Source organism: Cavia porcellus, unplaced genomic scaffold (assembly GCF_034190915.1).
Source record: "Cavia porcellus strain 051 isolate PalLab524CR breed Dunkin Hartley unplaced genomic scaffold, mCavPor4.1 scaffold_37, whole genome shotgun sequence".
Lineage (NCBI taxonomy): Eukaryota > Metazoa > Chordata > Mammalia > Rodentia > Caviidae > Cavia > Cavia porcellus.
Window position 1 is genome coordinate 8,033,432 of NW_026947520.1, and position 15,421 is coordinate 8,048,852.

The 15,421-nt window shown below is 37.4% G+C and overlaps 1 non-coding gene and 1 pseudogene across 1 annotated transcript; both read left to right on the forward strand.

Moving 5' to 3' along the window:
• Nucleotides 1–5,849: 5,849 nt before the first annotated feature.
• Nucleotides 5,850–15,421, forward strand: part of LOC100733449 (olfactory receptor 2Y1-like) — a 39,102-nt pseudogene continuing 29,530 nt past the window's right edge.
• Nucleotides 8,694–8,829, forward strand: LOC111755577 (small nucleolar RNA SNORA2/SNORA34 family). The gene has a single exon (XR_002790129.1). It is a non-coding gene; the product is annotated as a small nucleolar RNA SNORA2/SNORA34 family (small nucleolar RNA).

The window sequence follows — 15,421 nt, forward strand, 5'->3', positions numbered from 1 at the left end:
TGGGAAGCATTTAATATGGATGATTTAGCAAAATTAAAAAAGGCTGTAACCCTTTATGGCCCTCAGGCTCATTACACTAGAAAATTAATAACATCGGTAACAGATCAGTATGGTAATCTTGCTCCTTATGATTGGAAAGCCTTGGCCAAAATTCTTTTAAAAGAGCCAGAATATTTACAGTGGCACATGTGGTTTATGGAAGGTTGTGCAAAAAAGGCAAGACAAAAATGCTGATATAGTGATAAAAATGTTTTAAAAGATATTTTAAAAACTTTACCTCAATATTTTTCTCCGTTTGGACTTGTAATAGCACAGGATAAAATTCAAAAGAAAAAAGTTAGTCATTATTTGGGATATATTCTTACTAGACAAAAGGTGATTCCACAAAAAATGTCTATTAGGAGAGATAAGTTATCCACTTTAAATGATTTTCAAAAATTATTAGGGGATATTAATTGGCTTCGTCCCACACTAGGTATTCCTACCCATGCATTACAGCATTTGTTTGCTACTCTACAGGGCTCTTCAGATCCATCCAGCCCTCGTTCTTTAACAACAAAAGCCGAGCAAAAATTACAGTTTGTAGAACAACGAATTAAGGATGCATTTTTAATTAGGATTGATCCTAAATTGCCTCTAACTTTATATATTATTAATACTTTTCAATATCCCTCTACAGTTTTAGGTCAAAATGCTATGCCAGTAGAATGGGTATTCACTAAAACTAAGCAATCTAAAAATGTTATGCCTTATATTGACATGGTTGCAGCTTTAATTATGAATGGTAGAGCTCGTTCTATAACTTTGATAGAAGATATAAACAATATAGTTATCCCTTTAACTAAGGAACAATGGAAATATTTGTTGTCAATTACTGAAACCTTACAAATTGCTTTAGCAGATTTCATGAAAACTTTTTCATATCATTTTCCTAAAAGTAAATTATGAGATTTTTTTAGACGTCAACAATTTGTGGTTAATACCTTATTAGCTGTACAGCCAATTCCACAAGCTTTGACTATATTTACAGATGGATCTAAAAATAAAGCTGCATATTGGACTCAAAAATCTTACTGGGTACGTCAGACAAATTTTAACTCTGTACAACAAAATAAACTTTTTGCTATATTACAAGTGTTTTTAGATTTTCATAACCAACCTATTAATATTATAGCCGATTCGGCCTATTCTGTTGGAGTAGTGACAAATATCTATTCAGCTGTGTTATATTCTAATAAGCCTGCTTTATTGTCTTTATTTCAAAATTTACAAATACATGTTCAAAAAAGAAATCATTCTTATTTTATTACTCATTTACGTTCTCATTCTCAGTTACCCGGACCATTAGTATCAGGTAACAATGCAGTGGATTCCTTAGTTATGTTCACCACACCCGTTGAAGAACATCAATTTAATCATGCAAATGCAGGACATTTGCATCTTAAATATAAGATACCTTTTACAAAAGCTAAACAGATTATAAAAGCTTGCCCTATTTGTAGACCATTACATTTAAGAATTATTCCCGCAGGTGTCAACCCTCGAGAAATTCAACCTAATGAGTTATGGCAAATGGATATTACACATGTACCTTCTTTTGGTCGGCTTTCTTATGTACATGTAGTTATTGATACCTATTCTTCATTTCTATGGGCTACTGCTCAACAGAGAGAATCCACTAAAAATGTTATTGTACATTTATTGGAGACTTTTGCAGTTATGGAAATTCCTTCTAAAATCAAAACAGATAATAGACCTGCTTATACTAGCAGAACATTTAAACAATTTTGTGATCTCCATAATATTATTCATATTACAGGGATTGAATATAACCCCCAGGGTCAAGCTATTGTTAAAAGAGCACATGGCACTCTTAAGTTGCAAATTAAAAAATTAAAAAGGAGGAGTCAGGAGGATATTCAGATACCAATACTGTTTAAATTGCAAAACAGTCCAAAAACATTACTGCATCAAGCATTGTTTATTTTAAATTTTCTCAATTTACCACAAGGTGAAATATTAACAAGAGCTGAAAAACATTTTGAACAGCAACAACAGCCTTTTGTGATTAATGAACCTATTTGGACTAAAACAGCTCCAGAGGCTGAATGGGAGAGGGGCACATTGCTCTATAGGGGGAAAGGTTTTGGTTATATCTCCACAGAAAATGGAATTCAACAGTGGGTCCCTGGACGATGGATCAGGACCCGCGTCTCCAGATCCTGTTCACCAGCCCCGGAGACAACTCCCCAAGAAACCGGAACCGTGCCTTCAGAAGCGAGCGCAAAACCAGCTAGAAGCTGAGGATGCTGAGCTTGTTCCTATCGCAGCCATGGCCAGATTAAAGCTAAGAAAATCCCGCCGCTCACAGCGACCAAATTTAAATCCCCTCCCTACATGGGGACAATTAAAGAAATTGACCATAAAAGGGCAACGGCTTGTCCTTCAAGCAGGAAAGCCTTTAAACCCTGAAAACTTGTTTTTAGCTTTATGTGCCTTGCTCACCGTTGCATCGGGGACTGAGGTACCTCCGCATTCGTACTGGGCATATATTCCAAACCCCCCTTTATTAGAACCTGTAAAATGGGGAACTAGTGATATTTTACTTTATACCACACCTAGAGAAATTTTGTCAGCACCGTGGGCTGATTTAACCCCCCACAATCAAGATGATGGGACACTATTCAATTTTACTTATTATGGTAATCAAAGGCCTATTTGCATTGGGGAACCGCCTTGCATCCCTCTGGGATGGCAGTATTGGATTCAACATGGAATGAAAGCAGGCAACAAAAGGACAAGGCTTCAAGCCTTGGCTGCTCAAACCTTTAATGTTACCTGGAAAAATTTAACAGCACCTGATACAAATACATTTCCTGTATGCCCTAAATTCACTTATAAAAATATTTCTTATAATCCCATAATTTGGCAACTATGTATGGGAAAATTTGCTAAAAATATTGATGGGTATATTATTTGGGGACCATTTGGAAAATTCGTTAATGGATGTGCTGAATGGAATGAGACAAGATGTAATCTCTCTGTTGTGTATAGTCTTCCAGATCCAAAGAAAATAACTGACGGAGCTCCTATATTTCAACAAAAGACGGCTCTCTTGTGGTGGGGAGATGGTGGAATCGCTAACCCTGCTGTTGCAGCCGAAAAATATCCTCATCACCTTCAAAATCATATTTGGAAGATCCCAGCCGCTATGCAACCTGTAACCTTGTACAATGTTTCATATTCAGGGACTAGTCGATCTGTATCTACTACTTATAATTTTACTAGGTTTAAAATGTATAATATTACTGTTTGTGCACCTCCACCTTATGTCTTTTTAGTGGGAACTTTTAATTTTACACATTTTTCTTGTACTTGTTTAAATTGTCAATTGTTTACATGCTTAAATAGCACACTAAATTTCACTAAGCCTTATACAGTTATGCTGTTACAACAAAAAACTCATATTTGGTTGCCTGTAAATTTAACTCGACCTTGGTCTCAAGACCCGGTAATTTCTGTTACTACTGAATTTTTTAAACATCTGTTAAAACGTACAAAAAGATTTATTGGAATAGTGGTTGCTGTACTGTTAAGTCTGATAACTGTAGCCTCTCTAGCAGCAGTCTCAGGAATAGCTTTACAAACCTCTTTGCAAGAAAAACATGTTGTAGAATTATGGCATGAAAATTCTCATGAACTTTGGTTAACTCAGTGGCAAATAAACGCCAAACTACAACAACAAATAGACCTCCTTAAACAAACAGTTGAATGGATGGGTAGAAAAATATTGGCTCTTCAGCATCAAGTGTTTTTAAAATGTGATTGGAATTCAACTACTTTCTGTATAACCCAACGACCTTATAATCAGACAGAACTTGAATGGGAAATGATTAGAATGTATTTAAATGGAAACACCTCTGCCCAGGAGGAAATAGAATCTTTGCATAATCAAATTGACAAGGATTTTACAAAGCAAAATGATGATGAATCTCTAACACAATTCGCGCAATTGCTTGCTCAATCTTTGAAAGGATTAGATTCCAAAGGAATCTGGCAGAGCATTACCCACACTTTTAGTGGCATGGGACTTAGTTTAATTATAGTTCTCATTGCCATAGTTCTTGTGTATTTTTACTACATAAGACGAAATGCTATTAATAACCTGATCTTATGGAAATTGTTGTTAAAAAATAAAAAGGAAGGAAGTGTGGGGGATGAGGTGTCACTTTGTAGGCCCAACCCCCTCTAACCTGCAATTTACAATAGCCGCCCTGGTATGCGAGAAGGAGGTAGAACGGGAATGCCTGTTCTCAGTGAGCCCTCACCCTCTGGAATCCATACTGTGAGCTGGCTTTGTTTTGCAGAAGTCTTGAGGAAGTGGCTGGCCACCCTTTGTGACACTAACAGCAGACAAATTAACAACATTCTTGAGCTAATGAATTTCTTCCTGGGCTAGAGAAGTTGTGAGAACTGGTTGTGATTATTTACTTCACTTAGATAGTTTTAGAATAAACATTGTAGTCTGTCACGTTGTAGCTTGCCACAAAGAATGCCTTTTCACTACTTAATTATCTGGGCTCTGTGAATTGATCGGGTTTACTATATATGAATCCTAAAATAAAGATTGTGCGTACAGTGCAGTGCAATGCAGTGTAACGCGGTGCAGACAGCAAAGGTGTCTCTCCTGTCTCTCTTTTCCAAGCGCTGTACCCCCCGTGTCCCGACAAGGCGTGCGTGTTTACCTTGCCCGGAGTTCAGAGTGCTCTAGACACTCACGACACACTACACTTTAAATGTGAAGAAAGATAGTGTCCTGGAGATTGATAGGATGAATCACTATAACCCAGTTATATGAGTTTAATATCTTAGTTTTTGGTGCAATAATGTTAGAAACAGGAAAAGAAGTAATCATTTTTAAATGTCAATACAACTTTTGGAATAGGGAACCCAGCAAAGCTTGGTATTTTAGTCACTTCCCTCAGTAAAGGAGGATTGCTGTTTGGAGAGAGGCTTGTGAATATTCTCTGTGCATCCAAGTGATGTCTTTACCCTCTCTCACTTGCATGCACTGGAACTCTGCACATGAATGCTCACAGCTACCCAAGTCCTGAGCCATTGGAACAGGGCCAGACTGCATTTGGTTTCTGAGATACAGAGATAAAAATGAGGGGAAAACTTTGGAGCCCAATGCTGGGTTCATTGCTTCCTAAGGTCCTGTGAAAATTTACTACAGGTCCATACTGCAAACACCAGAGCCAATTATTCAGCTTTTATATGGAAGTCATATTCCAGCACTAAAACAGTGAACAAATCAGACATAGTTCTGCTCTAGTATATGGAAATATCAGTAAAAAATCCAAAGTTAAAGTCAAACTAAGAATATGGCATATGAGAAGGCATATTTTTAATTCATTCAAATATGATGGTCACCTAGATTATTTCTAGAGCTTAGCAATTGTAAAATGAGCTTCAATAAACATGGGTATGAAGTACACAATGGATTTTAAAGGAAATTTTCACAATCCAATGCTGTCAGAGAGGTAACAGATCATTTCTATTTTTATACAAGTAAAATCAGTTCCAAAAAATTAATGGCCTAGTTAAAGTCAAAACAAAACAAAATAAGCAGAAGACTAGGGTACAAAGAAAGGTTATATACCATTCCTAATCCAGTAATCTCCTGTCTAAAAACAGAAAAGAAAAAATAAAAAGATAAAATGCAGTAGCAAATATAAAGGAAAATGCATGATTCTGTAGTGTTTGAAGAATACTGTGAAATAGTATTTAACCCATGTTTTTCATGGGAACCATTAACTTGTCAATGGAATTCGTGCAGGTGAAATGCTATGGGAAGTTTCAACACCACTTTCAGATGGCTTCATTTGGTACACTTCTCAGATTGGCCTCAAGTGGAACTCTTTTTATTTGTTTTTATTTCCATTTTCTACTTCCTAACTTTCTACTTCCTAACTCTCTTCCTAACACTTCCATCATTGCTCTCTGCGGACTTCAACTGCACACTGTAATGTACTTCTTCCTCTCCCATATCTCCTTCCTGGACCTCTGTTTTACCAGCAGCACTGTGCCACAGCTCCTGATCAACCTTCAGGGACAGGACCATACCATGACCTATGGAGGCTGCTTGGCCCAGCTTTACATCTACCTCTCTCTGGGCTCCACTGAGTGTGTGCTCCTGATGGTGATGGCCTTTGACCATTATGCTGCTGTGTGTGGTCCACTCCATTACACAATCATCATGCACTCCCAGCTTTGCCATACTCTAGCTATCTCCTCCTAGGTGGAAGGCTTCATAAACTTTCTGATCCAAAAAGGTCTCATGATGACCATGCCTCTCTGTGGCCACCACCTCAACCACTTCTTCTGTGAAATGCCTGTATTTCTAAAATTGGCTTGTGAGGGCATAGGAGGAACTGAGGCCAAGATGTTTGTGGCCCGAGTCATAATTGTTGCTCTTCCTGAAGTAATAATTCTCTTCTCCTAGGCACACATTGCTCAGGCTATTCTGAAGGTCAAGAAAACGTTTGGGGACAGAAAAGCTTTTGTGGGTCCCACCTCCTTGTGGTCTTTCTTTTATATGGCTCAGCCATTTATACATACCTATAGCTCATCAACAGTTAATCTTTTAATGAGGGAAAATTGTTGCTCTTTTTAATACAATAGTAACTCCCATTCTTAATCCTCTGATTTGCACCCTAAGAAATAAGAACATGAAGGGTGCTTTATGGAAGGTAGTAATTAGGGGTAGATCCTTGGGGCCGTAGGGAAAAGAAAGTCATAAAACATAGGTAATAACTCTAAGATCATGGATTCTTTCCTGCTTCTTGGAAGGCTGTTGGTGAGTAGGACATAGCCTCATGGAGTTCTCAGGACTTTGGTGTTTTCCTAGCTTGGATATTTCTGGTAGGAGATTTTGGCATTCTTTCTAGTTTATTTCTTAGGACCATTGATCTTCCCAGAATAAGTGCTGATGTTTATCACAACTTTTTGGAAGCAATGGATATATCATGGCAATACATGGAGATGGGCTTAGATTCTTAGCAAGTCAAAGAGATCAACGACTTAATTTTAAGTGACAATATATTCTAAATCAATGATTCTCAATGTTTTGCAATGTCATTGTTGTCAATGACATGCAGAGTAAAAGTTCACTCTGCTGTTTTAATTAGCTATGGCCCTGGCCACATCAGTTTGCATCTCAAACCCATCTTTAATTTTTACAATAATTAACTTTCCATGATATTTGAAGAAAACAAGATCATAAACAAATATGCTTAATTCATGATCTAGAGTTTCCAATACAAAGTCTTTCCCTGCTAAGATATGGCAAAACTACTGTAGTGCCTCGGCTCAGGAACTTAATTCTTTCCGTGATTCTGCTTCCAGACTCAGTTGGATGAGAAGAGGATCAAATTCGATGATTGTTTCAGTGTGGACCTTATGGAGAAATCTGATTCTGCTCTCATCCAATCTGGTTTGCAACCAGAACCATGGAAAGAATTAAGTTCATGATCCGAGGTTCCACTGGATTAGAGTGGCACACAGGAAAGGAAGCATCAGCATGTCATTAGTGGAAATAAGCATCTCAGCCATACTTCTTGACCTCCTAACCAAGATTCCAAAGACATGAGCACAAAAGTACTAGGCTATAAAAAAGTAATGGTGGAAAATGAAAAAGGAAAAAGGAAAAACATAAATGAGAAAAGACATTCTTGTTGTAGAGAGTGATTGGGGGTACTAGAAAAATTAGACTCAAGTATGGCAATGATGGTTATTTGTAGTTCTGCTGCTGCAACATCACCCTATGACTTTAAAGATAGATTCACGCCAAAGTGTGGGTATCTGTGTTAATAATCTTTTAAATCTCTGTAAGTTTCATAATGCATGAACTATCTTCTAGTTCAATAAAATTGACATTTAATATTTGAAAATTATTCTTGCATAAATCGTCACAACCCAGCCACATAAAAGTCACTTTGATTACACTCTCTGTTCATGAAGAACCTAAAGCTCACAGAGTTTGAATACATATATATGTTCACATTTTAAGTATGAAATGTTGTTGAGAATTCAGTTTCAGTAACCTCAAATCCAACTCTTACTGTAACACAATTCATTTTTCTTTTACTGAGAGTAAATTTTAATAAAGTTTGAGGTTGGAAAGAAAGTTAAATGGAAAGACAATCAAATATGAGTTTTATGTGTTTCGCAGTTTTGTTTTAGTCAAATAAGTCAAAGAATTCTAGAATCTTCTCAGTATCAGAAATTTTGATTAGAGGGCATATTCATTTTCCTGCACAAATATCCAACAATAATGGTTCTCTTTTCTTGGAATCGTAGCATAGTTTAAGTACAATGCTACACATTTTTCTAAATTGTCACCTTATTTTACAATAAAAATATAATCATTTTTTCCTCCCGATTGGGTTAATCAAGAGGCTGAAATTTCAGTAGTTTGATTGGCCTGAAGTGACCTAGGCATTAAGTGAAGAGTCAAGATTTATATCTGAACTGTTCTTTTCTGACCCACCAACTGTTACCTAAGTATCCATATTCTGTTTTTAGAAGGCGAAGGCACTAAGCAATAATCTACATAGGTCAAATGTTTTTTTCTTCTGTTTTAAGATTGACACTTTTCAAAAATATGTGTTATGTAATGACTAAATGAAATCTGGGCCCTGAATCGAGGCAAGAAGTTTGTTGTAGCTGCTAATTTCAAACAGGAACCTAGATATAAGTCTTCTAGGGTCTGTTGGCCATTTCAGAACTTTGGCAATGCTGTAATCAATTCACTATAAAGAAATATCTTAGAGCCCAATGCAAACCTAGAGAAGAACCCATGCCATGAAGTTCTAATCCAACATGGTCTGATGCCCGAGCAATCAGGGAAACGTTGATGAACCACTGTCCCATGCCTCTCCAGGATTCCAGGAGCCACAGATGGGACATACACAGGTGTCCATTACAGTGCCCTCTACCAAAGTACTGGCAGCCAATGCAGAAACCACCCAGGAAGCAGCAACGGTCTGATCTGGAAAAAATACAGGAAAATACAAAGGTAAACACACAAAATACAACCTAAGACTTCCAGCCCACACAGAACAAGTGGAGGAGACACTGACATAGTATAAATTAAAGGGAACACACTCGAGTTTTCTACTTAGTTCTTTTATTGTTTGGCTAATTTTACACACCTATGTCTGATGGTTTGGGTGGCTGTTTTGAAGATAACAAGCAGCATTATATTAGCCATTGTTGATTTCTTATTATCTTGCTTTGAAGTCCTGTATCATTTCCATTGTTTTGTTTACTTTGGTTTTATTCTGCTTTGTTTTGGTTTGTCATTTTGAAACAGGGTCTCACTATGCATTTCCAGCTGGCCTTGACCTCACTTTGTAGTCCAAGCTGATCTTGAACTTGTTATGATTCTCCTGCCTCAGCGTCCCGAATTCTGGGGTTACAGGTATTTGCCACCACACATGGCTGTTTTGTTTTATAATGTCTGATGATCCAGGTAGCTATTTTGAAGATAACAAGGTGTACTATAGTAGCCATAGTTGATGGTACTATCTTGTTTTTAAGTCCTACATCACTTTCACTGTTTGGTTAGGTTTTAATCTCTTTAAAATTAAAATAAATACATAAATAAATCAATGAAAATAATTTGAACTATTTGGATATAAATTCTTTTTTAAATTTTTTTTAAATTTTATTGAAGGAGAAAAAGAAAAAAAGCAGAGAAAGGGTACAAGTTATACAGATTTACAGAAAAAAATAAACAGTAGGAAATCACTAGTTAATGGATTACATATTGTCATCTTAGAAATAATTGTTCAAGTTACAAAATTAAAGCTTATAAAGTGGATATTCCAACAGTGAGACTGCAAACAGTTCTGTTCAATGATTCAACAAAATTCAGTAATATCATTATCTATCTTATACACTTAAATATACATGCAGTTATATCATTTAGAGCACTTTCTTTGCCTCTCTTTTGTACAATGACAATTACACATTTTGGGTTTTGTTGCTCCCACAGTTCTTATTACTTTTTTGGAAGAGAGTAGAACCAAATGTGACATAACAGAACAGAGTCAGTCAAATCAAAAGGATGGACATAATAGATAATGTAAAAGCATAATACAAGGTGATCAACAATAGTTACCATAATGCCTCCCACTATCACTAATAGAATTGCCTATATCATCAGTTATAATAAAATTGAACAAAATAGTAAAGAATAAGACCAATAAAACCAAAACATTGGAGACATTAGAGGACTTCAAAAGAAGATAATAGTCAACCAGAATGGGCATCACAATGAACCTTATTGTCTTCATAGTTGTTGCCTATACTTTCAAATATGGTACTATCAAGCAAAACAGAATAGAGGAACATCAGTCAAAACAAGATGGTGAGAGGAATACAGGGCTTTAAATCAAGATAATGGAAAGTCCAAGTGGGTTACTATAATATATCCTGCTATTTTTATTTATTTTTCCCTTAATTAAAAGGATAAAAATAAAAAAGTAAATAATAAAATGGAGATTGAGATAAAAGAGGGCATAACAACAAAAAAGCGCAGATCAAAACATAACCATTTAAGCAAAATAGTGTTTCACCACAAGATAATCCCGACATAAAAGTAGTTACCATATTGTCTCTTTCCCTGAAATCTTTGAGTATAATTTCACATACTGTAGCATCAAATATATCAAAACAATGTAAAACCATTTAAGAGAATGACAGTAGTCCAGGGTATTTAGATTCAACTAACAGAAAATGAACAATGGTTTCTTTATAATCTCCTTGTCTATAAAACTTTTTGCTTATACTATCATACATAATAAAATCCAATAAGATACAACCTGTTTAGACCAATGGAGACAGAAGAACAAAAGCTTGACGAGACTTCAAAACAAGATGATTACCTCTTAAGACGTCAGTATTACCTCTTAAGATGTCATTTTCTCCAAAATAGCTGTTCCTGTCATTCAATCTTCTCTGCCTCATTTCTGTTGAGCTCTTTTTCTGTTATTAGTTGTCAGTTTGTCTTCTTCATTTTGTTTTCGGCTCCATTCATTGTGGCCTCTCTGCCACTATTTCTGGATTCTTTGTATTTTTCTTTTTTAGAATATCCTGCAGTATTCTCTGTAGAGTTGAATTGGTGGTTGCATATTCCCCTAGTTCCTCTTTATCCTGGAAGCACCTTGTTTATCCATCAATTCCCAGGGATAGTTGTGCAGGATATATCAATCTTGGCTGGAGATTATTATCTTTCAAAGCTTGAATTATTTCCCCCTCACTCTTCGTGCTTTGATGGTTTGTGCCGAGAAATCTGCTGTATTTCTGATGGGTGTTCCCTTGTAAGTGATCTGTTTCTTGTCTCTGATGGCTTTTAATATTCTGTTCTTGTATTGGATTTCTGGAATTTTAATTATTATATGCCTGGGTGTTGCTCTGTTTGGGTTGTAGGTGGCTGGGGTCTTGTATGCTTCATACAACTGAGTATCTTTACCTTTTACTAAATTACAAAAATTCTCCTGGATTATTTCTGTGAGTAGCTTTGGTAGTTTATTTGTTTTTGTTCCTACTTCTTCTTTTATGTTCTTAATTCTTAAGTTATAGATCCTCTTATCATCTTCTAGTCTTTTTATTATTGCTGTTTGTTTCTTTGTTATTTTTAAGAAGTTTTTCATTTCATGCTCCCATATTGCAAGTCTGCCCTCCAGTTCAGATAATCTGTACTTAATTTCTTTCCAGCTTTTATGCCAGTTTTCGATAGAGTTTTTAGTTTCCTGGTAATCTCTTTGAACCTGCTTCACATATTCTATGCTTTCTCTATTTTCTTCATTAAACAATTCTCCCCTCTTTTTCTGTTCTTCTATTCCACCATCTGTTTTTTCTTGGGTGGTGCTTAGCATTTCTCTAACTGTTCTGCTTATGTCTAGCTTCAGGTCATTAATAACTTCATTCCTGAACTTGTCTATGAGGCTCTGGAGATAGCTCTTTATATCTATTGGTGCTGTATCTGCTACTGCGTCTTTCTCAGGATTGGGAACTGAGGAACCTTTCTTGTTGCTGCCTTTTCCCATATTCTTTGTTCCTTATATATGTAAGCATATATAGGAGGCCCAGCTTCCTTCCCTGTTGGCCACAGTCTGATTGAATTGCGCCAGCTAGGTGTTCCCGCCCACCGCAGCATACCAGGAAGTTGCAGACCAGGCAGCCTATGCAGGGCCCGACCCTCCAGGTCAATCTACCTTCAGGCGCTGGGACTTGGGTTGTGCTAGACTACTGGGTCTCAGCCAGCAGCATCACATAGGCTAGGCACTGCTCACCAATCCTGCTTGAGAGGAGGATATGTGACTGAAGTCACTGCAGTGCCATGTTCCTGCAAGTCTGCCCAGTCCCAGAATGTCCTCTGTTGGAGTATCCTAGACCGTGGAAGAGTCCCAGTTTCTCTCACTCACCACAGGTCAATGCACAGCTCCCCGCCCGTCCTGCTTTCAACTCTGTTCACTGATTTCCATTCTCAGAGGTTTCTCATCTCTCTCTCTGCTGAGCCAGTGTAGATGCAGCAGCGGTGGGGGAAACCCAAATCATGGCTTCCAATGGCATGGGCTCCAGCTTCCACACTGAGGTTTTTCTGTTCCTGTTATAGCACCAGGATTGCATTCCCAGTTGGTTTCTCTCAGCCCAGTTAATTCTTGGGTCAGCAGGGCATATCTCCTCTTGCTTATGATTTCTTACTCTGTACCATTCCTGAATTCTAAGCTGGGTCTTTCAGAGAGCCTCCGTAGCTGCTGATATCTGTCTGCCATGTTCTCCCAGAAGCCGGATATAAATTCAATAAGCTTATTTTGTGCTTAATGTATCATCCTTTAACATGGTATTTTGAACATATAGTTTCAAATATAACCATAGCTGGACAATTTAAGAGGCCACTGGGGCACGTGGTTCACAAAGCCATTATTTTTTGGCAAGAAATGTTTTTTTTGTGAGCTTCTAGCAAGGTGGCTCCCTGTCTGCCCTCAAGTTTTACCTACCACAAGGCACCATGAGCAGCTCTCAAATACTCCTGGTCCCTGAGCAGGAGGCTGCAGGCATGTAAGGTACCCTGCCACACCATGTGGCCACGTTGTCGTCCTCTGTCCTTGGAGCAGAGTGGGGCTCAACACCTTAGTATTCACTGGTCTCTCTGTTCATCACACTGTGGCCTAACCATGAATTTAAAGATCAGTACAGGGCAAATTTTCCTCTGAGAGATGTCATGAACTTTACCAGGCCTGGAAATAGCCACTGAAGGAGGAAGAGAATGAAAGAGAAACAAAGAGGACCCTGAGCAGACTGGGTAGATCTGGTGTCCCTGAAATTCAGAGCTGGGCATGCTGTTCAAAACATCTCACTCCCAGGAAAGCAGCTCTTTTGACAGTGTTTAGGAAGGGTGCTTTTTAGACCTCGATTCAAAATGGTTCTAATGGTTCAGACAGTGAAAGTTGTGTTATAACTGCAGAAGTTTCTCCAAACCTAGGATGTGGGAATTTTGCTGGGGTTTGGCTGTGTAACAGTAGCTTCTGAAGCCAGTAAATATGCCACATATGGGCTGCTCATATTACGAATGGCCATGGAAGAAACTGTGTAAAAAGTAATGGGCCCAAAGCAAACTTTCAATATCTTACCAGCCCAAAAGTGGAACAAGGAAGCTATGATATCCAAATGACAGAGGATAGAAGGGACCCTGAGCTACAGAGCAGACCTACACTGGAGGGGACCCTTAACATGAGACCCCTTCTCCAACATGTTCATCCAGGACTTCATTTGCTGCTGTTGCTCAGTCAGTCAACTTGGGAAGTTATTCAGGGCAGGTAATCACTCAAACCCAAGCCAGTCCACAAAGGGTGTTCCACTAGATTTATTCTTCTTTGTACCTGGCAAGCCTCCTTCAGGAGCTGTTCTAAGGTGCCTGTCTACAAAGTGATGCCCAAACTTTGCACTGTGACTCAGGCTTGGAGTTCATTTCTCAATCTCTTGCCTCTGTCCATGCTATAACTGCACCTTAGCTAATGATTTTGCTCAGCAAGACCATGGTGTTTCAGTCCCTGCAAGGATGGCCACTCCTACCACACCTACCAACATAGGGCAGAAGTACTGGCCAAACCTATGAAGTAAGAGAAGGAGGGGAGGGACAGAAGGGACTTTCAAATAGGAAAGAGGATGTAGCATGTCTCCTTAACATCACCTTATACATAGAAAACTGTAAAGATGCCATCAAAAACTGTCAGAACTGCTAAGTGAATGCAGTTAATTTGCACAACACAAAATCAACAGACAAAAAAATCAGCAGCATTTATAAACACCAAGTACAAACTATCTTAACAAGAAATCAACAGCCAATTAAAATGAACAAGAAAATTAAATAGAATAAAATCGTTTAAAGTAGTCCAGGCTGATCTTGTACTTGTTAGGATCCTCCTGCCACAGCCTCTCAAATTCTGGGTTACAGGTGTGTGTCACTACATTTGGGTGTTTTGTTTTATTATGTCTGATGGTCCAGGTAGCTATTTTGAAGATAACAAGATGTACTGTATTAGCCATAGTTGATTTCCTACTATCTTGTTTTGAAGTCCTACATCACTTTCACTGTTTGCTTTGGTTTTAATCTCTTTCAAATTAAAATAAATACATAAATAAATGGAAATTATGTGTATTTTTATTAAAAATAAAAGAAAGAAAGAGATTAAGATAAAAGAGGACATAACAACCTAATAACACAGGAAAGAACAGAACAATTTAATCAGCATAGTGTTTCACCACAAGATAACCTGACATAGCAGTAGCTACCTTAGTATCCCTTTCCTTGAAATATTTGAGCATAACTTAACATATTATAGCATCAAAAACAGCATGATAGTGTAGAACCATTCAAGAAAATGAAAGTATTACAGTATTTTTGGAACCAACTAACAGAAAACAAACAATAATTTCTATATTATCTCCTTGTCTATAAAAATTTTTGTTTATTCTATCACATATAATAAAATCCAATAGGATACAAAATGATAAATTGATGGAGACAGAAGAACAAAAATTTAATGGGCCTTCAAAATTAGATGTTGTTATATCAGCACTAGCTATAATTTTGTCTGATTTTCTTCAAAGTAACTGTTCATACAATCACAAAAATAAAATCAAAAACCCAGAATAGAACCATTCTAATTAATGAAAACATTATAAAGCTTCAAAATGGACCTGGGGATTTAGCTCAGCGGCATAAGAGCCTGCCTTGCAAGCAGGCAGTCGTGAGTTCGATCGCCAGTACCAATAAAAAAAAAAAGAAAGAAAGAAAGAAAAAAAGAAAACAAAGCTTCAAAGCAATATAATGGGGAATCATGTTTAC